Source organism: Chlorocebus sabaeus, chromosome 5 (assembly GCF_047675955.1).
Source record: "Chlorocebus sabaeus isolate Y175 chromosome 5, mChlSab1.0.hap1, whole genome shotgun sequence".
NCBI lineage: Eukaryota > Metazoa > Chordata > Mammalia > Primates > Cercopithecidae > Chlorocebus > Chlorocebus sabaeus.
In genome coordinates, this window is record NC_132908.1 from 45,778,810 (window position 1) to 45,805,377 (window position 26,568).

Below are 26,568 nucleotides of genomic sequence, written 5' to 3' on the forward strand. Positions count from 1 at the left end.
GTTCCCCTCCCAACTCTGTTTTCACAGATGAGGTCCCATAGTTCAACAGACCTCCTTATCAAGGGACCAGAAGCAGCTCCTGCTTATTCCTGTGTAGTGGGTTTCAGTGCCTTGCCAGCCCATAGAATTCAAACAAGACATCTGCCTTCTGCAAGAACTGGGGACCACCTCACCCTCTTGACACTGCAAAGGTTGCCTCTCACAGTCCCTGGTTATTCATTAATTTCTTGAGTGCAGCCGCTGTGTGGCCGTGTGCCATGTGGTGCCCTCTTCCTCTGGGCTCTGTGTCTATATGACTAACAACTACTGTGGGTCATCTGTCTAGCATTGGGTGTTGTGTATTCACCCTTGTCCATATCCCTAGGATGAGAATTCCTCCAGCACCAATGAGGTGAACAAAAGGCTTAGAACAAATGAAGGCTTGTCCTGAATTCTTCCTTGAATCAGTATCACCTGGGACGATTGTTAAAAGAGAATTTCTTAGGGTTTTACACCCAAGTGATTCAGTTGGTCTGGACTGGAGCCTAGGAATCTACATTTAATGAGCTCAGGAGAGTCTCACTTAGGCATGGAAGGCCCATGAGTTCCACATCCCCTCCTTGCAGTCTGAGTGTGGATGAAGAGGCCTGAGCTATCCTGTTCACCAGGGAAGGGCAGAAAATACCATATTCCACTCCTCTTGAGTAACCTCCTCTGTTTTCCTGCTGAACTCCACCCTTGAACCTATAAACAAAAATACAGGCTCACCAGCCCCATTAACCTTGGCTCTGAGGGCCAGGGATGATAGCAGTGAAGCATTAATGAGTTTGTCCATTTCAAATTATCTTGGAAGGTTGAGCCATGGATTCCACTGAGCGTGGAGCTCGAGGAGCTGCATGAGAGGAGGGGAGTGGGAGCGTAGGGAAGGGTGGAGTACAGATCTACACACCGTGTGCATTTATCAGCACTCACAGAACAGGTGGCTATGGGGTGTGAGTTGCCGCTGTGTGACAGAGGAGCAGGAGGAAGCCTCTGAGGCTGAGTGCAGTGAGGGAGGGAAAGACCAGAGAAGAGCAGCTAGTGATGCTATCCCTTGTAAGCCACAGTGAGGAGCTGGAGTCTCTGGTGCTATCATGGGAACTCTGGAGGGAGAGATGAGGCAGGACACTCATGTGTCCAGTGGACCAGACTGACTCTCGTGTTTTCACTGCTTCTTCTAATGTCTTTTTTTTCATATTCTTAAAAATTGGCCACACCAATCCAGCACCTTAGAAACTATTAAAAATGCACCACTAATGGAGACTTTGCCCTGATGGGGCTTACAGACTGGTGGAAGAAGACATCAAACAGAACTAAATGTAGCATGCTGTTGACTGATCCACGTACTATGAAGGAAAAGGTGCTATGAGTGTACGAAGGCTTATTAGTTAGGATTCTTTCATTTGCCAGCAGCAGAAACTCAACTAGAATAGTCCAAGTAGAGAAGATGAACTGGCTCAGGTAACTGGGAAGATAAGTGGTGGCTCCAGGGAGACACCCTCCATTTCGCTGCCTTTCCTCTGCCAGCCTTCTCCTCTCAGGCTTTTCCCCAACACTAAGATTTCTAGCAGGGCTATGGATATGTTCTTACAGCGTGTGAGCCAAGGAGAAACAGAAAACTTAACTCTGAAAATCCCAGGAGAGGACTTTGGTCATTCAGCAGTCACTCACCCAATCTGTGACCAAGGGCTGTGGGTAGAGAAAACTGAGATTCAAAGCCCCACCTCAGCCACAGGGACTGGGGAAGAGAGACATCTTCAGAGATAGGGTGGTGGAGGTGGGGAGAAGCAGTGCTGCACACCGATAAAGACGGTATTTGCCACACAGAAGAATCTCATTTGGATTCGGGTTGTCGGTCTGGGAAAAGCCTCTCACAGGAAGTGCTATTCAGATAGAGTTCTTCCCCACTACTTCTGAGGAGGCGTAGATGCACTAGAGGTGTGAACAAGAGAGGGGACAGCACATATGAACGCGTCTCTAATATCTGCAAATCTTTTAAGGAAAGGGATGTGCAAAGAGGGTTTCTAAATAACAACATGTCCATTCAACAGCTGTTGAGCTACTCAAGGGAAACTCACCTTGAGTGGAGTGGGTTCCTCCTTCCCCAGAGAGGCGAGTGTCCTCTGTGACTGCTTCCAATGGCAGCAACTTCAACACCACATGGGGACTGGAGCTGGCGCACCTCCATCTTGGATTCATACTTGCTTTAACATTTAAAAAAATTAACTTTTATTAAAAATTGTAAAGGATATATACAATATACAATGTTTATCTCAGAAGTAAATTAGGAAAAAATTAGATAAGCAAAAACCAAAAAAATTACTCTAAATCTCACTTTCCACTGTGAACATTTTAACATATAGCCTTCTATTTCTTTTTCCTTTCTTCTCACCCCGCCTCTCTTCTCTTTTCCTTCATTTTCTCTATTACCATACACACACACACTCACCAATATATACCTATACCTATGCATGTATATACATATATATTTGTGTATATAAAAATGCATATAAAATGGACTTACAAATTGTTCCGGAATCTGAATTACATTTTATATAAATAAGTATAGCATTATACCATCTTTTAAAATGTCTCCATAAGCTTATGAGAAATATTGGTCTGTGGCTTTATGCTCTTGTAATACCTTTGTTAAGTTATGGTATTACAGTTGTACCAGCCTCACAAACCGAGTCGGGAAATAATATCTCCTCCTTTTTTCCTGAGAGAGTTTATGTAGGATTAGTTGAATTTCTTCTTTAAAAATGTTGATAAAATTGGCCAGGCGCGGTGGCTTACACCTGTAATCTCAGCACTTTGGGAGGCCAAGATGGGCGGATCACGAGGTCAAGAGATCAAGACCATCCTGGTTAACACAATGAAACCCTGTCTCCATTAAAAATACAAAAACTTAGCTGGGCATGGTGGCAGGCCCCTATAGTCCCAGCTACTCAGGAGGCTGAGGCAGGAGAATGGCCTGAACCTGGGAGGTAGAGGTTGCAGTGAGCCGAGATCATGCCACTGCACTCCAGCCTTGGTGACAGAGTGAGACTCCATCTCAAAAATAAATAAATAAATAAATAAATAAATAAATAAATAAAATAATAAATAAAAAAATAAATAAAAAGTTTGACAAAATTTACCAGTGAAGCTATCTGGGCTTGGATTTTTCTTTGTGTGAAAGTATTAAAATTCACTTTCTTTAATAGATATAATATTACTCTGATTTGTATTTCTTTTTCTGTGAATTTTGGTAATTTTTGTCTTTGAAGGAATTTGTCCATTTCATCTATGCTTTTGAATTTATCAGTATAAAGTTATCTATAATATTTTCTGTTGTTATGTCTTTAATTTCTATAGGGCCTATAGCACTGTCTCTTCTGCCATGCTTGGTTGGTTGGATGTCCACCTCCACCCTGCTCTCCCTAATCTCTCTCCCTATTAATCTGCCTATACATTTATCAATTGTATTTGTCTTTCCAAATAACTGGCTGTTGGTTTTCTTGATTTTAAAATCTTTCTTCTTTTCCAATATAAACATTTAAAAGTATAAATTTCCTTCTAAACCCTACTATAGCTGCATCACACAAATTTTAATATGTTGTGCTTTTTATAATAATTTAGTTTAAATATGCCTTCTGATTTTTCTTATGATTTTTTTTTATTTGTAGGTGCTTTAAAAGTATTTTGTTTAGTTTCCAAATATTTGACTATTTTCCAAATATTGACTTGTTAATCATTTTTAATTTCATTTCATGTGGTCAAAGTACAGATGCTGTATGATTTAATCCATTTAAATTTATGGAGACTCTTCTTTCTAATGGCCTAGAATATGGTCTATCTTGGTAAGTGTTTAAAACAAGGTTCCCAGCACTTTGGGAGGCTGAGGCAGGTGGATCACTTGAGGTCAGGAGTTTGAAACCAGCCTGGCTAACATGGTGAAACTCCATCTCTACTTAAAATACAAAAAATTAGCCAGGTGTGGTGGTACGTACCTATAATCTCAGCTACTCAGGAGGCGGAGGCAGGAGAATTCCTTGAACCCGGGAGGTGGAGGTTGCAGTGAACCAAGATTGCACTACCACACTCCAGCCTGGGCAACAGAGTGAGGCTCTGTCAAAAAAAAAAAAAAAAAAAAAAAAAAAAAAAAAAAAAAAAAAAAGAAAGAAAGAAAAAAGTAAAGTAATGTGTATTCTGAGAATCTTCGTTGTAGTGTTCTATAAATGTCAGCCAGTCAAGTTGGTTGAGAGTGTTCTTCAAGTGTTTTGTATCTTTACAGATTTTCTGTCCACTTCTTCTATCAATTACGGAGAAAGAACTGGTAAAATTTCCAACTGTAATTGTGGATTTGTCTTTTTCACCTTTTGTTTCTGTCAGTTTTTGCTTCATAGATTTGAAATTCTGTTATTGGGTACAACTGCATTTAGGGCAGTTATCGGGGGCATTGATTGCTATGATCATGAAATAAACTTTTTGAGGCAATGGAAATGTTTCATATCTTGATGGGGGTGGATTACAGATCTGCACACAGTGTGTGCATTTGTCAGCACTCACAGAACAGGTGGCCATGGGGTGGGAGTTGCCGCTGTGTGACAGAGGAGCAGGAGGAAGCCTCTGAGGCTGAGTGCAGTGAGGGAGGGAAAGACCAGAGAAGAGTGGCTAGGGACGCTATCCCTTGTAAGCCAGAGTGAGGAGCTGGAGTCTCTGGTGCTATCATGGGAACCCTCCTCAGCAGCCAGCTGTTCACCAAGGGTCTCCCCTGTGTTCAGCACCATGCCGGAGGCTGTGGGCGAACAAGAGTGGATGTTCAGGCCTCTGCCCACTTCCTAGAGAAAGCTTGGTCTAGTTATGGAGTTAAGACTTGCCTGAAATTCGCCCAGTGTGATGGCTCATGCTAGTAATCCCAGCACTTTGGGAGGCCAAAGCAGGCCGATCACCTGAGGTCGGGAGCTTGAGACCAGCCCAGCAAACATGGTGAAACCCCATCTCTACTAAAAATACAAAAATTAAGCAGGCATAATGGTGCATGCCTTTAATCCCAGCTACTCAGGAGGCTGAGGCAGGGGAATCACTTGAACCTGGGAAGTGGAGGTTGCAGTGAGCTGAGATCGAGCCATTGCACTCCAACCTGGGTGACAGAGCCAGACCCTGTCTCAAAGAAAAAAAAAAAAAAAGGACTTGCCTATTTGCCTAAAATCATTAATGAGTGGCATAAGGCAAGATCAAAATTCACTAATAGCTTGGATGGCTGAGGAGTACAGGAGTTCGGAGACCTGATGACAGAGCAGACTTGAGTTTTGGAGTTCCTGCAGAGACCTTGATAGAAGATCCCCAAATCCAGTCCAGTTCTACCAAACCTGCTGGGAGAAAATAGACACTCTGGAGTAAACCCAATGTGGTAGCAGCTACCTCACCTGGAGCTGTGCCTGCCCCACACACTCACACACACATTCTGCCTCTTTAATACTTGTGGTCCTGGCATACAGGATAAGTTCATAGCTGAACATTGCTAGTCTGACCTTTAATGTCTGTAGGTAAATAGCAGTGATCTGGGTATGGGAGACGGAGCCCTCAGCTGGAATCATGCAGTCCCTGAGGACTGGCCCTGCAAGTCATGGCCTGATTTCAGTATGTTCAGAAAGCGCTTCTCTGAAGCAACCAACCAGCCAGTAAGTCAATCAGCATTTATTGAGCACCTGCTGCTTGCTTGGTGACACAAGCCTGATGTGTGTCTTCAAAGAGCTCACAGCCTACTAGGAAGGGCAGCATGCACAGGGAACAATTACCAGGTGACAGCGGGATGGTGAAGAGTGTGGCTCCGGACCCAGGGAGTCCTGAGTCAGACCTTCCATCTCCACCATTTACTTATGAGTTGTGGAAACCAGAAGTTCCCCTTTCTGCTTTAGATTCTCATCTATAAAACAAGCATAATCATAAAATCAATCAAGTTTTCTTTCTTTCTTTCTTTTTGAGATGGAGTTTCACTCTTGATGCCCAGGTTGGAGTGCAGTGGCGCAATCTCAGCTCACTGTAACGTCTGCCTCCTGGGTTCAAGTGATTCTCCTGCCTCAGTCTCCCAAGTAGCTGGGATTACAGGCATGCACCACCATACCCAGCTAATTTTAAATTCTTAGTAGAGATGGGGTTTTGTCATGTTGGCCAGGCTGAAGCTCCTGACCTCAGGTGATCTGCCCGATTAGGTCTCCCAAAGTGATGGGATTGTAAGTGTGAGCCACTGCACCTAGCCAAAATCTTTCTTTTGGGTTGCTGTGAGAAAGAAGCACAAGTTCTGGCAAATAGTATGCACTCCACAAATGTTAGCCTTTTACAAATACAGCTGTCATCCATATTAACGTACTTATTTAGACTGTCAATAATAATTGTTCTTAGCGTTTTTAAAAATAATATTGCTTGTAACTGTTATCCATATTTTCACACTTACCTAGGTTATCAATAATTATTTTATGTTGTAGATTTGGTTAAGATGAAAATATTGATCTTGGACGGGCATGGTGGCTCACGCCTGTAATCCCAGCACTTTGGGAGGCCGAGGCAGGCCGATCATGAGGTCAGGAGATTGAGACCTTCCTGGCTAACATGGTGAAACCCCATCTCTACTAAAAATACGAAAATTAGCTGGGCATGCTGGCAGGCGCCTGTGGTCGCAGCTACTCAGAAGGCTGAGGCGGGAGAATGGTGTGAACCTGGGAGGCAGAGCTTGCAGTGAGCCGAGATCAGGCCACTGCACTCCAGCCTGGGCGACAGAGCGAGACTCCATCTAAAAATATATATATATATTTATTTATTTGAAGTTACTTGCAAGTCCAGAGCTCTCTGTGCTGGAGCAACTAGAGGAGGCTTTACGGAGGAGGAGTGGCCAGATCTGGCCCTGAAACATGGCCAGGGTTTGGATAATCAGAGCTGATATAGTTTGGATGTGTGTCCCCACCCAAATCTCATATTGAAATGTAATCCCCAGTGTTGGAGGTGGGGCCTGGTAGGAGGTGATTGGATCATGGGGTGGATTTCTCATGAACATCCCTCTTGGTGCTGTCGTGGAGACAGTGAGTGAGTTCAGGTGAGATCTGGTTGTTTAAGTGTGTGGCTCTTCCCTTCTGGCTCCTGCTTTCACCATGTGACCTACCTTCTCCTCCTTTGCCTTCTCCTGTGATTGTAAAATTCCTGGCCGGTGCAGTGGCTCATGCCTATAATCCCAGCACTTTGGGAGGCCGAGGCAGGCGGATCACGAGGTCAGGAGATCGAGACCATCCTGGCTAACACGGTGAAACCCGTCTCTACTAAAAAAAAATACAAAAAAATCAGCTGGGCATGGTGGTGGGCCCCTGTAGTCCCAGCTACTCAGGGGGCTGAGACAGGAGAATGGCATGAATCTGGGAGGCGGAGCTTGTAGTGAGTCGAGATAGCACCAATGCACTCCAGCCTGGGTGACAAAGTGAGACTCCATCTCAAAAAAAATAAAAATAAAAATAAAAGATTCCTGAGGTCTCCCCAGAAGCTGAGCAGATGCTAGCGTCATGCTTCCTATACAGTCTGCAGAACTATGAGCCAATTAGACCTCTTTTATTTATGCATTATGAGGTCTCAGGTATTTCTTCATAGCACTTTGAGAACAAGAGCCAAGAATGGAGGGGAGGTGTCCAGGTAGAGCAGAGCGACAGCTAGGATCCTGGCAGATATGCTGTGAAGGGCTAACTGTGAGATAATAAATGATTTTGTTTAAAGCCACTATGTTTGGGGCAATTTGTTACATAACGCTGACTGACTGCTGCATCAAGTCGAGGCATGGGAAACAAGTTACAGCTGGATATCAAAATGTGATCTCCAGTCTTTCCATCCCTGGAGAAAGGAGAAACAGGAAAGTGGTAGCTACCCAGAAGACATCATGAGGACCCTCATGGTCACTGGGGAGAAGGGTTTGATCTGAGCAAGGTGTTCAGAATGGATGACTACCAGGTTGCCTGGCATTGGGATAGAGCACAAGTAGCTAATTACAGGACACGTTCACTGTAAATGAGTTTTGCTTTGCTTTTAATGTTTGAAAGTTGTTGTTTTTGAGACTGTTGCCATGATTTAGGATACAGATTTCATATAAAAATTTAGATTTCCATCTTTTATTGCAAAATTGGATCTAGTGACACTGTCCTGGCTTCCTGGCACTCCAACATGGCAGGGTCTTGTCATAGGAACAGGTAAGTCATCAACCTAGGTGTATGGAGAGATTTGGATATTTATAAAGGTATGGGTCGAGGGTTAAAATTGAGAAATGGTGCAGCACCCTAAAAAGAAACAGATGGAATGATTACCAGCCCTAGGGCTGAAGGGGAAAAGGAGGGAGTAGTTACAGGAGGCCAGAGAGAGTGGTTATTGGAGAGGGCTCCCTGATAGGAGATGGGCCCTTGACAGAGTCACAGTCAAACCCAGCAACCTGGCAGAAAAGAAGCTGGGGGAACAAACATCTTGACTCACTGTCTTCCCACCCTCTGTATCTCCTGCCAGGGTCTTGCCTAGTTGAACCAGTGCTGTCCAATAGAACTTTCTGTGATGATGGAAATGCACATCTGTACCATCCAAAACAGCAGTGCCTTGCCACTTGTGGCTATTGAGCACTTGGAATGTGGTTAGTGTGAGAGGAATGAAAATTTAAATGCTATTTAATTTTAAGTAATTTAAAATTAAATTTACATAGCCATATGTGGCTGAATTTTGTACAGCACAGGCTGAACTATCTGAAAGCCAGAGGCTTAGGGTGCCCTTAGGTGCAGTGCACAAAAACTGGCCTCCTGGGCATGGAACAGAGTTGCAGGGCCAGAGGGGTGAGTGGAAGGTGTCCCATAGCTACATCTAGCTGGAGCTGACACTGACCTCGTTAGATGTAGCACATGCTGCTTTGCCACAGTTCCCACCCAGGTGGGGGTCACTCATGGATGTGACCTTTCTGGCTCCTGTTGGGTCCCTCACACTTGATGAATGACATCATGGGCTGGACTGTGTCTCCCAAATCCATATGCTGAAGTCCTAGCAACTAGTATCTCAGAATGTGACCTTATTTGAAGATAGGGTCTTTCAGAGGTAATCAACTTACTGTGAGGTCATTAGGATGGTCTATAATCAAATATGATTCCTGTCCTTACAAAAGGGGACATATTAATCCATTTTCATACTGGTAGGAAGAAATACCCGAGACTGGGTAATTCATAAAGAAAGAGGTTTAATGGACTGACAGTTCCATATGACTGGGGAGGCCTCACAATCATGGCAGAAGGTGAAGGAGGAGCAAAGACATGACTTACACGGTGGTAGGCAAGATAGCGTGTGCAGAGGAACTGCCCTTTATAAAACCATAAAATCTCATGAGACTTACTCGTTATCACAAGAACAGCACAGGAAAACTTGCCTCCATGGTTCAATTACCTCCCACGGGTTGCCTCCCACAACATGTGGAGATTATGGGAACTATAATCCAACATGAGATTTGAGTGGGGACACAGCCAAACTGTATCAGGGGAAATTTGGAGATAGACATGCATAGAGGGAAGACAATGTGAAGAGACACAGGGAGAAGGCAGCCATCCACAAGCCAAGGGGAGAGTCGTGCAACAGATCCTACCTCAGCTTTAGAAGGAAGCAACCTGCCAACCCCTTGATTTGGGACTTCCAGCCTCCAGAATTGTGTTGCATAAGACACCCAGACCGTGGTCCTCTGTTCAGCCAGCCCTGAAAACAAAGACAAATAGGAAGGCCATTTCCCACACCCTAACTTCCAAGATTCTGTCTGCCCATCCCTGCAGAGTCAGCTTGGAGGGATGGTAGGACTCTTGGGGAGAGGAGGTTTGAAATCTCATGAGGCACTGCATACCAGGCTGTCCTATCTCAGTAAAGCCATATGACGATCCCGCCACTCACTCATCACCACCATGGAGGCTTTCTCTCCAAAACCACTCCCTCAGCCTCGTTTGGCATTGCAGAGCTTTACAAAGGCCATGGGCTGCTAATTGCAGCTCTGTTAGTTGTACTGGGCTTTCAGGATGAGGGAGGGGGATGCCTTGGCTTGTCCTGGTTGCTGTGGTGCCGCTCTCATAGGGTCTGACAGGCCCCCTCTACATGGATGCTCTTAAGAACTCAGCCTCCTATCTGTCTGGATTAATTGGTTGGTAGCTATGAGCTGGACAAGTCTATTTTTACTGCATGTGCCAGCAAGACTTATACCAAATTAGCACTTGAAAAATTTTTTACAACAGCAACCACCGTCACCACAAAAGAACCTGCAGATGTGTCTGTATTTTTGAGCCCCCTTTGAGGCTGTCTTCTCGCCCACTTTCCCCTGTTAAACAAGGCTCTCTCATGCCATCACTATGATACGAAGATACTGAAAGAGACCTGGAGGTGTCCTTATCCCACAGCCCATTCTTCTTCCCTTTGGGGTTCCTAAGAAAGGGAGCTATGCACACAAGGAGCAATCGCAGGGTTGAAGGTGCAGTCTCATTTCATTAATAGCTGAGTTAGCATTCGAAGTGGAGCTCTTCTTCTTTTTCTAAAATGTTCATTGACAGATAATAATTTGTATATTTATAGGGTACAGTGTGGTGTTCTGATACATGTATACATTGTAGAATGATTACATCAAGCTAATTAATGCATCCATCACCGCACATGGTTACCATTTTTTGACAGTTACAGTTGTATTTAAAATCTACTATCTTAGTAATTTTGAAATATACAACACTATTATTAACTATGGTCCCCATGCTGTCTAATGGATCACTAAAAGGTATTCCTTCTGTCTAACTAGAACTCTGTACCCTCTGCAATATCTTCCCTTTCCCTTCCCTTCCCCAACCCCAGCCTCTGCTATCCACCACTCACTCTGCTTTTATGAGTCTGACTTTTTTGGACTTTTCAGATTTCACATGAAAGTGAGGTGATGCAACATTTGTCCTTCTGTACCTGGCTTTAATTCATTTAATCCCTCTGGATTCGTCCATGTTGCCACAAATGACAGAATTTCCTTCTTTTAGTATTCCATTGTGTATATACAATGAATCCTCACTTAATGTCATCAATAAGTTCTTGGAAACTGACTTTAAGCAAAACAACATATAACAAAATCAATTTTAACACAGACAAATTGATATAAACAAAAATTAAGTTCCTGTGGCACATTTCTGATCACAAAAACATCACCAGACTTCTAAAGACCCAAAACACTTCTAATATTGAGCCCTGAAATAAATGTGAGCTATATATACATTCAAGAAAGATTAATAAAAACAAGTACGGGAATTATTTGCCTAATTTTTATAGAAACAGTGATTGGCAGCGGTTGTCATAGTGGTGGGTTAAATCAGGAATAAATGTTGGTAAAGTGAAAATTGTCAGGAGCATCTCCTGCCACCACACAGTTCAAAAGCAATCACCAACATAGCGTGTTCACTGAGCACTTTCGAACAGCATTGTTTACTGTCATGCATTTGTGGGATTACCAGAGACTTTACATATTTTGTACAATAATTTGTACTCATTAATTTATTTTCTAACCTGCTTATTCCAGTTCAGGGTCATGGGTGACCCAAGTCTTTCCTGGCAGCTCAGGGTGCAAGGCAGGAATTTGCCCTGGCTAGGGGGCCATCCCATCGCAGGGCACCTTCACACACACACACTTGCTCACTCACGTGCCCATACTCACATACATGCATGCTCACTCACACACACTCACATTCGCGCACACCCATACTCACACCTATACTCATTCATACACCCACACTCTCACATACACACTTGCTCACACACACTGACATACACTCAGTCACACACACACATACTCGCTCTCACACACACCCATACTTACACACACACATACTAACGTGCCCATACTCACACACATGCATACTCACTCTCACACACCTATACTCACACCCATACTCATTCATACACCCACAGTCGGTCACACACACACTCACACACACACTCGTTGACACACACACTCACACACACCCACACTCACACCCACCCACCTGCACTCACACACTTGCTCACACTCATCCATACTCACATACCCACACTTACACACACACTCACACACCCACACTCACACATGCTTGCTCACACATGCTGTCACTCATACCCACCCACACTCAATGACACACACATCCACAACTGCTCACACATACCATCACACACCCATATTTACACACACACCCACACTCATCCATATTTGCTCACACACCCACGCTCACACACACCCACACTTGCTCACACACACCCACACTCATATACATTCATACACACCTGCACTTGCTTACCCCCACACACACCCACACTCATTCACCCACACACCCACACACACACCCACACTAGTCCACATATACCACACCAACTCCCACACACTGACAGTTGTTCTCACACACACACACTCACACACACCCATACACACACTCCCCCATACTCACACCCACACTTACCCACGTTTGCTCACACACACACCCACACACTCACACACCCACACAAGCTCACACATACCCATACACCCACACTTGCTAACACTCATATTTGCTCACACACCCTCACACACTCACACACACCCACAAACACACATACACACACTCGCTGCCACAACCACGCTTGCTCTCATACACTCACGCCTACCCACATTCACACTCACACTCTCACACACCCACTCATTCACACACCCAGCCACACTTGGTCACACACCCACATGTTCACACACAATCACACACACCCACACTCACACCCATACTCACACCCAAACTCAGTCACACCCACACTTGCTCACACCCACCCACATGCTCACACACCCAGCCCCACTTGCTCACATACTCACACTCTCACACACACTCACACGCACTCACACTTACACATACCCATATTCACTCACATTCACCCACACACTAACACACACCCACACTCACACACACCCACACTCATGCTCCCACACTCACATACACCCATACTTGCTCACACACATACTAACACACACCCACACTCACACACTCATACTCTCTCACACTCACCTACACTAACACACACCCCCACTGGCTCACACACATGCCCACACTCATGCTCCCACACTCCACCCGTATTTGCTGACATACTCACTAACACACCCACACACACCCACACTCACACACACCCATACTCTCACACACCCACACTCGCTCATACACACCCACACTCATGCTCCCATACTCACACAAACCCATACTCACACACATACACAGCCATACACTCACCCACACACCCACACTCACACATACTCACACTCGCACATACCCACACTCACTCACACCCACCCGCACTGCTCAAACCCACCCATATACTCACACACCCAGCCATACTTACTCTTACACACACGCACATTCACCCACACACCCACCCACACTTGCTCATACACATCTACACTCACACACCCTCACACTCACATACCCATACTGTCTCGCACTCACCCACACTAACACACATCCACAATTGCTCACACACCCATCCACACTCACACTCCCACACTCACACAGACACACGCTCACTCACACACATCCATACTCATACCCATGTTCACACACTCCCATATTCACACACACTCACACTAGCTCATACACACCCACACTCACTCACACTCTCATTGGTGCTATGTGCCCAAGCCAGTGAACCCCGTGTGCACAGCTTGGAGATGTGGAGGACACCAAAGTGCCCTAAGAAAACACACAGATATGGGGAGAAAGTGCAGACTCCACAGACAGGGACACTGGTCAGGAATCTGTTTTTTCTCTCATCAACCTTGTAGGAAAATGATGTTGAACTAAATGATGTTATTTGAAGACCTGCTGTATGCCACATTTTCTCTATCCATTCATGAACACTTAGGTTGTGAAGTGGAGTTTTCCAGGACCCTTCTCAGAGAGACTGAGACTTGTGTAACAGAGGCTAGAAATGACAGTTCATAAACAATGTAGGAGCCTCTTTCTCTCTCATGTGAAAATGTCTAGGCGTGCTGTCTAGGGCCAGCATAGAGGCTGCACAGCCATCAGGGAGCTGGGCTCCTTCACTCTTCCTGTCCACCATCCTTTGATGCTTGGCTTCCATCACCAAGTTGCCACCTGGTCCTAAAGGGCATCTGGAGCTCCTGCTATCACAGCCATGTTCCACCCAAAAAGTAAAAGAGGAGGTAGTGATCACAGGGCAAATGTCAGCTGTCATTTTCTCTGGGTGCATGCCTCTGCATCCACCCAACATGTCTATCTGCTTACGACCCACAGGCCACTATGAGCTTCAAGGAAGGCCAGGGAATGAGGCCTCTTCACTGGGCACATCAGCTCTAGAGTAAAACAGAATTCTGTTACTAAGGAAGAAGGGAGGATAGATATCAGGTAGGTAACCAGTCACCTCCACCACAACCTAGACCCGTTGCTACCCAGCTCAGTTCAGCACGTGGAGGCAGGATTTTCAGACAGGGGGATGGCTGGCCCTGTGTGGGGGACTGAACACTTGGTGACATTAAATGCAAGAAAAAGTTCCACCGTGGCGTAACCTGTGAATGCACATGGGTCTCCTGCACTGGAGACTCACAGTAGCCCTGTGTACAACTGTGGCCAAATAATCTGTGGTATACCCAGACTGGAGAATACAGCATTTATTGTGAGAGCATCTCCACCCACTGGCATGGAACAACATACACAGGAATCCCTGAGCAGCCCCACTGCCTCCCTCCCCTCAATTTTATTTTCCCTCAGTTGTCCTGATCTTCCCAAGGGTGGTTTAGAGACTCGGGTGGAGAGGTCTGCTTGAAGAGGGAGGGAGGGGTCATCATTTTCAGGAGGCCCTGGGAAAAAGAGAGTCAATGTGGAACCTGGCTGGCCTACCCCACCCCTGCAACGGAAAGAAGTCGACACTCAGCTGGAGTGGAATTGAGAGTCTGTGTTTCTGGATCTGAGAAATGCTTTAAGTTACTCAGAGCCCAGGCATAAAACCTTGAGCAAACACGGGGCCAAGTTATAATCTTCCCCTTAATGAGTCAGCTCCCTGTTTCTGCAGTGAAGTACTTGGAACTGGATGCCCTTTTCCCTAAAAATGGTCTCTCTGGGGCTCTGATGTCTCAGGAGTCCACTTGGGACTATTTAGCACAAATTTACAAGTAGTTTCCGCCAACTCCAATTTTAACTGATTTTTTAAAAAGTAATGCTTTTGATTTCTGATTATAAAAGTTTATTTTAGTCAACAAGGCTTATGTGAGCAGGAGGATCGGGGTACTTTTGTGACACAAAATTTCTAGTATCATGTTAAAGGAATCAATTACATATTTTTGAAGAATGATCATCAAAAATTTCTCAATGGAAAACTTATTGGGTAACAAAGTAGAGTAAAGATCATTGCCCACTCATCACAAAATATTTTATTGTAGAAAATTTAGAACATACAACAAGCAGGAAGAAAAACAAACAAACAAACAAAAATTACCCACAGTACCACAGCCCAGAGACAAGCATTGCTAACATTTGGGTATATTTTAATTGACTCTATTTCTTTATATGCATGTATATAATTTGCTTTTTTAAATAACTGTATCTATTATGTACTGTTATTTATTCTTAAAACATTTTGCATTGCATCATGAGCACTTCCCTACATCCCTAATTCTTCCTCTGTCACACAGTGTGTGATGGCTGCATGCATGCTATTTCCTTATTGGGATGAACCACAATTGCTCTCCCCAAACCACTATTTTTGGACAATCATGATAAGCCCAGTTCTTTTCTATTGTAAACAAAAGTCCCTTGACTGTCCTTAAACACAAATCCTGGTGACAGCATCGATTACTGCTTCAGGATACACTCCTAGGAGGAGAGTCACAGTCGAAGGCATGCACATTTCCAAGGCCTTTGACATGAATTGCCAAAGTGCAAAGTTTTCCTTTAGAAAGGCTGGGCCAATTCTCATTCTGAGCATCAAAATGAAAGCAAGATATAAATGACAGTCACAGTTTACCCCTCAGAAACATTTATGGAGCACCTACTGTAAGCCTGCGTCTGTCCTGAGTGGAAACAGTCCCTGCCCTCAAGTCTGCTCCAGAGGAGGAAAAGGGCCATGGCACCAGCGACCACACAATGCAATCCATCCCATAATCGCCGGACAAAGGCACCAGGAAGCACAAAGAAAGGCATTTGCCTGGTGGGGATCAGAGAGCATGTCAACAGCCTGGAGAGGACTCTGAAAAGGTAAACTCAGTGTTCCTCTGCAAAAAACTTTAAAACATCCAAACAAGACTATTAAATTATTTCACTGGTATAGCTGCTGGTATCTTGCTGGACTTTTCAAAAGTGGCAGTGAAAATAAGTCAGTTTAGCAGGATGAATACTGCATGATTCCACCTATGTGAGGTATCTGTAAGAGTCAGACTCAGAAGCAGAGAATAAAATAGTGGCTGCCAGGGACTGGTGGGGAATGAGGAGTTATTCAATGGGTCTAGAGGTTCAGTTATGCTAAATAAATACACTCGAGAGATCTGCTGCACGACACAGTGCCTATGGTTAGTTAACAGTGCTGTGTTGTTGTGCACCTTAAAATTTGTTAAGAGGGTAGACATCATGTTAAACATTCTTTTTTTTTTTTTTTTTTTTTTTTTGAGACGTACTCTTGCTCTGTCGCCCTGGCTGGAGTGCATTGGCTGGATCTCTGCTCACTGCAACCTCCGCCTCCAGGGTTCAAGTGATTCTCCTGTCTCAGCCTCCTGAGTATCTGGGACTACAGGCATGCGCCACAATGCCTAGCTAGTTTTTTTGTATTTTTAGTAGAGACAGGGTTTCATCATGTTGGCCAGGCTGGTCTCAAACTCCTGACCTCAAGTGATCCTCCCGCCTTGGCCTCCCAAAGTGCTACAGGTGTGAGCCACTGCGCCCAGCCTATGTTAAATGTTCTACACACACCCTTCCCCCAAATAAGACAAAAAGATACAAGAAATCTTTGCGAGGTACTGGATATGTGAGTTGCAACTCATCAAGGTTTACATATAAATGTATGCAGTTCTTTGTGTATCTATTGTGCCTTGACAAAGCTGTTTAAAAATTGGCCTCAGCAGAGGCATTCTCCCTCCCTGGTGTCTGGGAGAAGAGCCTGAGGGGCTCTGAGAGGACATGATCGCTGTTCCCTTCTGCCTCCCATACTGTTCCACGTGAACCATCCTAAGAATTGAATTTCTCATTTTCATCCCCATGGGAAGAGGCTTTCCCTATTCCCTTGAGTAACAAAACTTCACAATCTGGACACTCTGCAAGAGTCTTTATGGCTAAGCTAATGCCAACTGTAAATTTGCTATAAAGGGACAGGGCCTGCCTCCACTACTAGACATTTTGGGGCCCAGAACAAAAGGCACCCACAGGCTGAGCTTTGTGAGCAGCTCTGTGCTGTGTGGCTAATCCGGGGGTTCGCTCAGGCTTTGGTTTTCCTGGAGCCGGGAACTGACCTTCTTTCAGTTACTGATCCATTTAATCGCCTGCTGAGGAGAGAAAGGAAGGAGAGGATCATGTGTCTTGACTGATGTCCAGTCGCTTGCCCTGGGATGTGGCTCGTGGGTGAATCCTTTCTGCTTCCTTTGGTTGTCCCAAGATCCACACAGAGGGAGCTGGATGTGGCTACAATAAATGCAAAATCAATCAAAACCAAAATGGAGAATGTCTTCAGGACCTAAGTGCGAGCTGAATGACCATAAGAAAGTCAAGAGGTCGTGGATGGCTAATCAGCTGGAATCATGTGACCTGTTGCCCAGGACTTGTTGGATATCACTTTATTTTTATTTTTGTGGAGACTGCAGTCTCACTATGTTGCCCAGACTGGTCTTGAACTCCTGGACTCAGTGATCCTCCCAGCTTGGCCTCCTGAAGTGCTGGGACTACAGGTGTGAGCCACTGTGCTGGGCCTGGACATCAGTCTGTAAAGTGGTCTGTGGCCAGTGCTAGGTGGAGACGTGTTGTTGCTGACTTGTCTTCACTGGCACTGGACAGACCTGAGTGGACCTAACCTACCGTGTGTCAAACACTGGGTCCAGGAATATGAGGCAGGCACTCTTACAGTTCTCAAGCTCAGCCAGACAAGCTGAGTAATTTGTCTTGGAAGGCAGAGGAGGCAGGACTGTGTGTCTTCAAAGCCTGTGCTCTTAAATACCGCATTGTAGGGGAACTGGGTCCTGGCTGAGACTCCCTGACTCTGTGAATTAGAAGGACCTCGAGGAAGATGTGTTTTTAGTTATGTGGACTGCTTTGAGAGGCAGCATGGAACCAAGTGTGGGTTTTGAGGTCAAACCACAGGCGAGTAAGTCCTGGGTCTGAGAGTGGTGACACAGAGCCTGGATGCTGCCAGCACTGGGGCAGCAGCCTGATAGTACGGCATTTCTCTGGTGTGATTGTTAAGGGCAAAAGTTGGGATTCACGCAGACCCACTGAGTGACCTGAGGCAAGTGTTTCCAAGCCTCGCTCCTGTGTAAAACACGGGTAATAACAGAACTCCTACCTCATAGGGCTGTATTGAGTATTCAATTAATTAATTCATAGAAAGTACTAAGAACAAAGTCTGGTGCATTAATCCTACTCAACAGAGCTCATCCTATGGAAATGTATGACTTTCTTGGCATTCTACTTCTTGGACAGCCTTAAAATTCTTTCTTATGCTTGGTGAAAACTCCCAGGTTGAGTCTGTAACGTGCTTCTTGCTTGGAGAGGGCTGGAGATGTGGAGAAAGGGAGGCTACTGGAACCTGGGCTTCCAGAGTGTGGGCCCTAGAGCCATGCCCCAGGCCAGCAGGAGCACAGGTGGGGACTTAACTCCCCCAGAGCTGTGGAAGCATCTGTGAAACTTCTCAGTCACTCTCAACAGGCCTTCACCTTGCTGCCTCCTCAAGCCCAGCCAAGCTGAGACTCAAGGGGTCTTTCTGCTTTTCTGTCTTTGAGGTCTGACTTTTGCAGACCTGTGATGAGCTGGGTATCTGACCTCAACCCCTACTGTGCTCTAAGCTTCACTATTTTCATTAGGAATTCACTCTGTTGCTAATAATAAGACTAATTTTAAAAATAATAATTCATTACTGATAGCAACTAACCTCTATGGAGGATGTGCTCCAAGTTGGGCCCTGTCCTAAGCAGTCTACGTGTCCTAATTTAACCCTCAAAGAAACACTACTAATGTTATTGCAATTCCATTTTCCAGATGAGGAAACAGGTTCAGAGAGGGAACTTACTCAAGACCACAGATGGCTTCAAACCCAAGTCCATCTCAGCCCCCATATTTACTTGCTTGGGGTTAAGACCTCAAATAGCTCAAGAATATGGAGACACCCAATGGTGGAGAGTAAAGGGATCCGTCAGGAACAAGTCAAGTCCATGTTATTTGTTCTAAAATTAAGGATGCTTTCTTGGACACCAGAATTCAAGGCCCCAGGTTAGTTTTGTTGAGTTTGCAAGGGCCTCTAACAAATACCAAGATGGCTGTTGAGTAAATGCCAGGATCAAATCAAGGCCTAGCCATCCTCCAGCAAGTCAGCTAGGCACCTGGGACTGCAGTGCCCAGGGTCAGAAATGGGGAAGGCCAAAGCGTGTACCAACCTCACTTCACCCAGGAAAAGGCCCCAGAGTCCAAATAAGCCAGGGCCCTCCCGTACTTTCCCCCACAAGATTCTATAGAAAAAGGCCTTTCAAGATATTTGCTCCATTTCTGTAGTTTACAGACCTTGTGGCCCAAGAAAAGGAAGGTACGTAGCATTACCTTGAAAGAACCAGGGCCCACATTTATTGAGTGCTTTCTGTATACAAGACCCTGTCCTCATCCTATACCTGCTTTATCCCTGTTGACCCCTGCCACAGCCCTAGGAGGTTTTTTTGTTTTGTTTTGTTTTTTCAGAACTTGAGGTTCTGACTTCCAGATCACAATCATTCAATTGCACCTCTGTGTCTCCTAGTAGCCACAGCTCAAGAATGTTGGCTGCTCTCCTCTCAGAGGAGCCTGGCTGAGCCCCATTCCATAGCCACCAGAGGAAGGTGCCCATTGCACCTTTTAGCCTCAGCTTGGCCACCTCTGCGAGCCATGCTGCCTGGCTTTCAGTGCCTCCAACAGGCCAATTTTTCTTCCTCAGAACCTTTGTACGTGTGGCTCTCCTCCCTCGAGAATGATCTCGCTGTCCCGTGGCTTCGCCCTTGGCCAGTCCAGCACTACTCATCCTCATGTTTCGGGTTAAATATCTTGTGCTCAGAGAAATCTCTTCTAAGTCTCACCTTATCTTTAAATGAGATATCTTCAGTTATTCCTTTTTTTTCCACCTAATTTTGTTTCCTTCATAGTACATATTCCAATTTGTTGATCAGGCTTATTTGCATAACTCCTCTTTTCTGCTGGACCACAAGGTCATTGAGGGTGGGATGGTGCCTACTTCGCTCACCATAGAATGTCCTTGACCCAGCACTGCGTGGGGCACAGAGCTCACTTGACGTCTGTTGAATAAACGATGGGCAGTCAGAAGGAACAGAAGAAGGTTCACTTAAAAGTCTTTATCTCCACCACAGGTTTCTGAAGTACAGGCTTAAATAGAAAGATTATGGGAGAAATCTGCTGAAATTCCTAAAAATCGATCAAAGTATGTAGAAATCAAAATCAGATTTGGGGGTCTAAGTGGTGCATTGACTCAGAGCTGTCAGAGGCTATCAGGGATGCAGAAGCTGATGTCCAAAGAGTGTGAGTGACAGTTCAATGAGAAACAGGCAAGCTGGGGCTGCCCCGAAGTTTGCTTGTCTTGTGGAAAAGAAAGTTACAATACTGAGTCGTCTTCATTGGTAGAAAAACCCAGTCCACAAAGAGCAAGATTTGAAAAGCAGGGCACACCATGCTTTTGTTGGGTGAAGGGAAAGTCCTAGAAGTTTACACATGGATACAACTACGCTGGAGCATCAGGGAGTTGGTTAAGAGCTCCTGAACAATAGAGAGCTGTTTAGTGCAGCCATTAGCTCTGTTATGGACCTCATTTATGATTTTATTTACTTAACAATTCAGTCTTCCGTGTCATGAATTTTTGAGAGAGACATTCAATTAGGAATTATGACTGTAATTTAAAAAAATATATTGCCTCCCTTCTAGGTGGATGCCAACTTTCTTTTATGGATGTGCCTGGATGCATTCCAGAACATTTGGAAGAAACACATTTTAGCACTTTTTCTCCATTTCTCCCTCAAAACCTGGGACTCCTGCCAGTTAGAAAAACCTTCCTGTGTCCCCTCAATACTAGGTATGGAGTCATGTTGGCAGCAGGCAGAGAGGGCAACTGGCGCCCTGGTGATGTATCTCAACTGGTTCCTCTGTACAGATCTTCCCTAAAATCCCACCATCTCAAGTACTTCCTCAGACCCCACACAGGCACTGGAGTTTCCTCTTTAATGGGTCTTTCTCCAAGCTACTTTCATTCTAATCTTCACTCCTAATGCTTCCCCTCTCATGAGACCCCCAAAATTCATCCTAAGCTTGGGACAGAAAGACTCACAACTCCTCCATAAACCACAATTTTCCATCTGGACTGTGCTCCAATAGTGTTCCTTGGTTATAAGCAATGGGAATGCACTCTGTCAAACAAGCAGAAAAACTGATTAGTGGCTCATATAATCACTGAAAGGCTGAAAGAACTAAGGAAGGAAAGGACAAAGATGGCAGGAAAGCTGAACCATCTCCCCAGTCAAGGCAAATGAACTCCAACCATCACTGCTCTCTGCATCCCTCAGCTCAGGATGGAAGTTCAAAGGGAGAACAGCATTTGGCTTAGCCTAGTAGGTGAGCCCGGGGCACTTTGATTGACGATCACATCAGATTATGTGTGTCCAGCGGGAAAAATGGTCCCCCCTAAATATAACAAAGTGCCATTGTCCAAAGAAGGCGAAAAACAATCCAAGCAGGCAGACAAAGGCCAACACAAGTCCACTAAAACTGGGAGGAGTCTAGACACTATGCCACCCCAGGAATGGTTAAAGGAGTTGAGGTTTTTTAGCCTGGAAATGAGAACACCTATATAGGGGTCTTTAAATTCTTGAAGAGCTGCTATTTGCACGTATTGCTAATTCCTTACAACAATGTAAGGTAGATAGGATTATTATCCCCGTTTTGGTGACTAGAAGACTGAAAATCAGAAAGATTGAGCAGTTGGTACAAAGTCAGTGCAAGAGGCAAAGCTGGTTCAAGCCCAGGTTTGTTTGACTCTCAAACCCATGCTGAGAGCAGCATTTTTCTTCTTGACTCTTAAACGTAGAGTTAAGAACAGAGAATAGAATGGGTAGAAAAGCCAGGCAGGACTTATTTTCACATTATGGAAACCTTTTTTTTTTTTTTTTTTTTTTTAAATAGAGCTGTCTAGCAGTGTTCTTTAGAAATAGTGCCATCCCTGGGATGAGTAATTGCTATTTTTATTTCATTGCCCTTATTTACCCTTTCTTTTGCTAATAAGGGGCCCATTTTGCTTTTCAGACAACTTTAGGAATCCCCCTGGCTGGAAACACACTGGTGACTGAAACAGATATTTTAGATCTAGCAGATAATTTGTCTGGGATACTGTGAAGAGATTTCTTGAATAAGGGAGAAGCAGAGAGAGACGAATTCCAGGGTCTTATTCAACCATTGGATTCAAGGAGTCTGTGAATGCTAAAAAGGTGATAGTAAGAGACAGAGAGCATTCTACTTTGATTTACTTCTGATGCTCACCAAAGCCTTGTGTGCATACATGACACGTGTGTGTGTGTGTTGGTGGGTAAATGTGCCTGGCTCAGGATCTCCCTTTCTGATATAGTCTGTCCTTGGCCACAGGCTCCTCCCTATCTCTGTTTGTACTATGTCGGGATCCTGCTCTTTTCTGCCCAACTTTTGGTCACAGCTGATTAGGCTGGGATAGACCTGACCCAGTGTACCCATCCATTATCTTCACCGAGCCAATCAACTTCTCTTTATCTTGAATTTAAAGAAAAATAAACTGTATCCAGGGTTTCAACCTGGTGGCCCATAGGTATACAGATGCACTTGCCTGCTTGCTGACTTTTCTTTGTAAATTAAACTTGAATACATTTGTTGGGGCATGTATTCTCCAGTTTGGCATGGTCCCTGCCCACCCTTATTGCATCACTCAATGCCTGGTTCAGAGGTTTATATTACCTGTTTGGTCCCTGTGGGCATTTGAATTTGCATCCCTCATGGAATTCACAAGAGCTAGTGTTTTTAAGCATTTCCTTGCCAGGCCTACTTCTGGGTGTTTTTCATGAATCAACTCATTGGATACTCACATTAGCTTTATGAGACAGAACCAATTATAATTCCAATTTTACAGAGGAGGAAACTGAGGCATACTGTCCAAGGTGACACAGGTAGTAAGTGACAAAGAGGGAATCTGAACCCCATTCTCCTAACTCCAAGTTTATATTGTCTTGATTATGGTGGTGCAAGACTTAAAGTAAAAAGCAGGCCAAGCCACCTCATAGTTGATATTTTGGAAGATCAGAGAGGTCACGTGTCAGCAGCAAACGGCAGATTGCATTTTCTCCAACCAGGGGATGCAGCAGATGTTCCAGAAGAAGTGGAGAGGAGTGATGAGCAGCACCATTAAAAACAGAGATGCAGTCTTGGATGCTGGCTGTCCAGACCCAGACACCATGTGGCCCGAGTGTCCTTGGTTTCCTGTCCTTGGCTAGTCACACCTTTTCCAAATCCCTGTTATCTGAACTGGTTTGAATGAGCCTCTGTTTCTCGCCTCTGTTTTCCTACCAATGACTGCTCCATGAGGCATACCTCCTCCTGGGGACAGTCCACAGAGTCTGCTCTCCACTCAAGGCTGGGACAGCCCAACCAGAGGGTGGGGAGTGCAGCACCCCCAGAACCCTGGACACTCCTCAGGAGAGGACTGTAGAATGTTTTAAGTATCCTTGACTTTGAAAAAGCTCTCAAAATATCCTGTTTGGGAATGACATTTTTGCTTGCTGAAAATGTATGCATGCTTATTTTGCTTTTAGAAAATCAAGGCTTGGCTTACTTCAGCCCACACCCTTAGTAGCAAAAGTTGAACCCCAGACACGCCAGACAGAGCAAGCTCCCGGGTTGTTTTCTGGGGATCAGGCTCTCTCCAGACAGCCATGAAGTCCTCTTTAGGGTGCTGCAGGCTTTTCCTGCTGCTCGCCAATCCCAGGCTGTTAGAGAGCATGGCTGTCAACTTCTTTCTAGGACATTCTGTTCAACAGAAAAAAATGCTCTGAGCCTCTCACAAAACGAGCCTCTGACCTGTGACAGAAGATCCTCTGGGACTGGAAGGAGGATGGTTTCCATGACACAGAAAGGCAGAGGAAACGAATTTCTCACTCCTCTGCAGGAGGGCTCCAAGGTCACCCTCCTACCTCCAAGGTTAAAGGGACACAGGGAACCTGGGAGACTTGCCTAGGTTTACGGTCAGTACCATTGAGAAATGTCCTTCCGTGTGCAGATCAATAAAGAAGACAGGAGGCCACCTTTTGCAAGGACAATTCTGTGGCCTGTTCAAGTGGACCAGAACAGGTTCAGCCTTCCCAAGCCAAACCCAAGGGTGCTGACACTGGAGTGATTTCTCTTACCAGCCCTTACCTGAGATGAATTTCTTAAGGGAGGGTGCTTGCGTGGGGTGAGGAGGGCACATTGAAGCGGGGAATTCAGGAAGACTCCTAAAGTAACTGGTTTGGAATGGCAGCTTCCGACAGGAAGAAAACAGACCCCATGCCGAGCTCTTACCCATATCATCTCTCTAAATCTTCATTATAGTCCAAAGACATAGACTGTTGTTACCGCATCTGACAGAGGAGGAAACCGAGCTCAGGAAGGCTGGTTTATTGCCCCAGGGGTAGAGCTGGGACTTGAGGTGGTGATTCCAGCCTCAGAGAGATGGAGCCTGATCACAATGCCACCTACCCACAGTCTTTGCTTCGGAGGGGTTTTTACAACTCAATTTTCTATCCCCTACCTACCCCCCTGCCCCGGTTTGCCAAGTCCCTTTCTCTGTGGCTCTTCTCTTCCTTCCCCTCTCCTGGCTGTACCCCAGCAGTCCCCACTGTTTCCTACCACCTGCCTCCTACCTGTCTGCACGCTCCCTGTGCCACGGAGTGCCCTGCCGAGAGACGGTGATATGACAGCTCAGACCCTCCAACTCTATTTCATCACAACCACCCTCTCCTATCTGAATCATTGACCTTATTTTTCCTTCCTCTACTTCTCCCTCCCCATTTATTTGTAACCTCTGCATAGAGTTCTGGATTTTTCACTCATCCATTCATTTCCTTATGCATTCATTTAGTTGAATAAATTTTGAGTATTTTTATGGATCTTGGGCCCTGTTCTATGTCTTGGGGATACAACAGCCAATAAACCACAGAAGATCCCTGCTCTCTTAAGTTCAAGGTGTTGAAGTTCAAGTTTGGGAGACAGACCACAGATAAGAATACAAATTAACAAAGAAGATAAATAAGCAAGATTGTAACAAGTGTCTTGAAGGACATACTCAGTCTGAGGAAATGAGGAGGAACCGGGGAGGGGCGACCTCAGATGGGATGACTGGGTAGCATCTTCCCATGGGCTAAGTGCCCTCATTGACCCACTGATGAGACCCGAGCAGGGGGTGAGTAACCCTTCATCACGCTTTAGTGTAGGTTCTCCAGGTGTCTGTCCCCTACTGACACTTCTTCCTTCCCCAGGTCAGTTGCGAGGTCTTAGGAGGGGAGGGAGTTAGCAGCCAGACTTAATAAAACCTAGTGGAGGAGGAAATTTTACTCCTGTGAATTTTACTCCTCCTGTTCCAGCCCTGGAAGGAGTGTCTAGCCTTCCCATGGGGTTGTTCTTTCCAGCTGCTGGAGAGGTGGTTCCATCACCCACCTGCAAGATTACTTGTCAGTGAAGCAGAAGGTCAGCCTCAAACTCTCTTTTGTCACCTGTCCAAGTTAACCTGAGGCTTCCCACTTCCTTGGTTTTCACCTTTGCATTTCTGGGCACCATTTTGTAACTGTCTCCATTGACCTTCTGCGAGGATATGTTTGTAAGACATTTCATTTATCCTCTGGGGTTTCTGGGAATCTGAAGAGGTTTGAGAGTGGCTTAGTCATGTGGGGAGATTTTCTTTTCTCTGGGAACCGTATCCACCTTCCACAGAATGTTCTTCACTCTGAAAGTCTAGGTAAATAGTTGGTGTAGCTTCCTACCCCTGTTAGGATAATTGGACTAATGCTGCCCATTAGTGCTAACCTCAGGCGCATGAACCCATGAAATCATCAACTAAAAACATCCATTCGCCTGCAAAAGCCCAAATGGCTTTCAAACCAAGTCAAATTTTTTTCTCTTTATAGATTTATGAATCGAGCCAAGGTAATTTTCTTTTTTCTAACATCAGCAAAAGACCCTAATGCCCACTGAGCCAGTTTGAACTTATAATGAACTTAAAAATTGTCTGCAGCTTTTGAACCAGCTCCTCAAAATAATCTCTGGAATAAGCCTAAACAACCATTGCTGCTAG